The sequence below is a fragment of the Nansenia antarctica genome (genome assembly GCF_963989245.1).
Source record: "Nansenia antarctica genome assembly, chromosome: 15".
NCBI lineage: Eukaryota > Metazoa > Chordata > Actinopteri > Argentiniformes > Microstomatidae > Nansenia > Nansenia antarctica.
The window spans coordinates 30,960,307-30,962,702 of NC_137685.1; the positions used below are offsets into that span (position 1 = coordinate 30,960,307).

Here is a 2,396-nt window from a genome sequence, read left to right on the forward strand (position 1 = left end):
CAGAGAGAGCTCCAGACCCAGGAGGTCAGATGCAGACCCATTGTATCCACACAAAGCCCCTCCCTGATCATTGATTATTGAGTTTCACTAAATATCTAGAGATCTATCTATCTGTATCTATCGATCTACTATCTATCTCTCTCTCTCGGCTTCATAGTGTGGTGTATATCATATTATTTTTATTATGTTTATTTTTATATTATTGTGACCATGTATTAAACATTCCCTATGTTTATTTCTTAAGAACTCTGCCTGTGTGTTGTTTTGTTTACTGCTATCTCACCGACGCTCCAGTGACTAAAATTCGAACCATGAGTGAGGATGAAGTTGATTTCAGATCAGTCAGTAATGCAGTCCGAACTGATTTCGTAGCTTTAGAAATTCATAAAGGGAAAATATATGGTGCTTCACCATGGACAAAGCTGCCAGCAACTAGTTGCATGAGTAGGCATGTATTTTGGCATGGCATTGTACGCATTAAGCCTACTTAATCGGTCTCATTTATAAGCACTTAATAAGCTATTGATAACACGTCATACTATTATATTAATTGTAAGAGTGAAGGCCAAAATAATTGGATAAGACACTTGCAGTAGGCCTATGCTTATAGTCCTATCAATATTGCTCAAATAGCCTACACCATCAATCCATCACATTGGTATGTAGCCTATGTCCTGTATGTGATAGAGAATCATTCACAATTAATATTGATGAAAATATATTGATTTAGTGTGGCGCAATAGTAGCAGCGATATGCTACCAAATCCGTCATGATTACCTGCACGTGAATATTCTGTGAAACCTCTGAGATATTATTTGGTTTAAAATAAAGAGAGAAGCATGTAAAGAGACAAGTGTAATAATGAACAAGTACATATCAATTCATTTGTTTAGTTTTTTCATTTATTCAAGCTCAAAGACTCAATGAGTCACATGGATCAACACCATGAATCAAGGTGAATAATTCAGTGATGAAACATCACAACCAGAGCTTGGACAGAAATCCAAGACATTTGATACTCTAACTGAGTACAGGATACACATTAACTGTCTTTACAAAAGACACATAGAGATGTTTAAGATAAACAGTTTTACATTGAGAGAACGTTATTTTCTCCATTCTGCAGACACATTATTTAACAAATGTGAATCTTATTTTCACAGAAAATACTAAACAGACAATCTAAACTTTGACATAAAAATACATGTAATTCAGTCAATATGACCATATCCCTACAAACATGTAGTAACAACATTACTTGTAGTAACAACATTAAGTATTCCTAATAGAGGATAAGTATTGATCAATAAGAAGTGATCTTAATAATAACAAGTATTGATCTTAAAACAGTTCATTAATTGTAAATCACAGAGTGATTGTAAATATAATGCCCATTATGGGTAAAAGGTCCTCATGGATGCCTATTAGAAGCTGTTGATCTTATTTATCATAATAAATACATCAATCGACACATGTTTCACAGAACATGGTGTGATATCAGTTGTACAACAACTTTACATTAAAAAAAATAATCATTGATTATGACAATTTTCCCTGAAAAGGGTATCTTCACTTCTTCTGGACAGCTAACAAGTGCCAATGCATGGCATTAGAGTTAGTTGACTTTCTGTCAATATTACTGTCCATGACGCTTAATCTTAGACCAACATGGTCAATGTGTTTGTCTGAGAGTGGATCTCCAGTCTGTAGGACTCTACCAAGGCCTCCAGAGGGCGCTGTTGACTGGACTCTTATCTTTACTGATGCTGGGCTGGGCTGGGGAGCTCAGCAGAGACAGGTCACTCTCCCTCCTGTTCTTATCAGAGGATGGCTGCAGGCTCTGGACGTGGCTCAGCAGTCTTCTCTGGGTCTGTGTCTTCACCTCATCCTTGGACAGGAAGTGCACCATCTCTTGGACACACCTGGAGTAACCATGATTGGCAGCTGCTGCTGAACAGGAGGAGGAACTCACTGGCTTGTACTGCTGCTGTCGTCTCAGGTAGCAAACTGTCATCTCCAGGATGTCGGCTTTCTCCAGCTTGGAGTCAGACTGCTGGTTGAGGATCTCTGGACCCAGGAGGGACTTGAGCTGCTCAATGCTGCTGTTGATACGATCTCTGCGTAACTTTTCCACCACTGGCTTTCTTAGCTGCAAAAAGAAAAAAGGAGTCATTAATAACTTATTCTGGCATATATCAACTGTCATTTCAATAGGTATTAGTTACTAAGTACAGATAGTTACATAGTGAATAATTGTAATTTAAATTTACCTTGTGGGACAGAGTCAGGTGCTCCTTAGGGTAGGTCATTGCTGAAGTGATTGTAGGTGCCATGGCTGGATCTCTGTGCTGTGGAGGTCTCTGTGTCGAGAGAATCTGATTTCCACTGCCTTCAT

General features: G+C 38.3%; 1 pseudogene across 1 annotated transcript; it reads right to left on the minus strand.

Moving 5' to 3' along the window:
• Positions 1–1,715: 1,715 nt before the first annotated feature.
• LOC308170638 (transcription factor HES-5-like) lies at positions 1,716–2,396 on the minus strand (annotated as a pseudogene). The gene is made up of 2 exons: positions 2,272–2,396; positions 1,716–2,150 (listed from the first exon to the last, which is right to left on the minus strand). The product of its transcript is annotated as a transcription factor HES-5-like (transcript).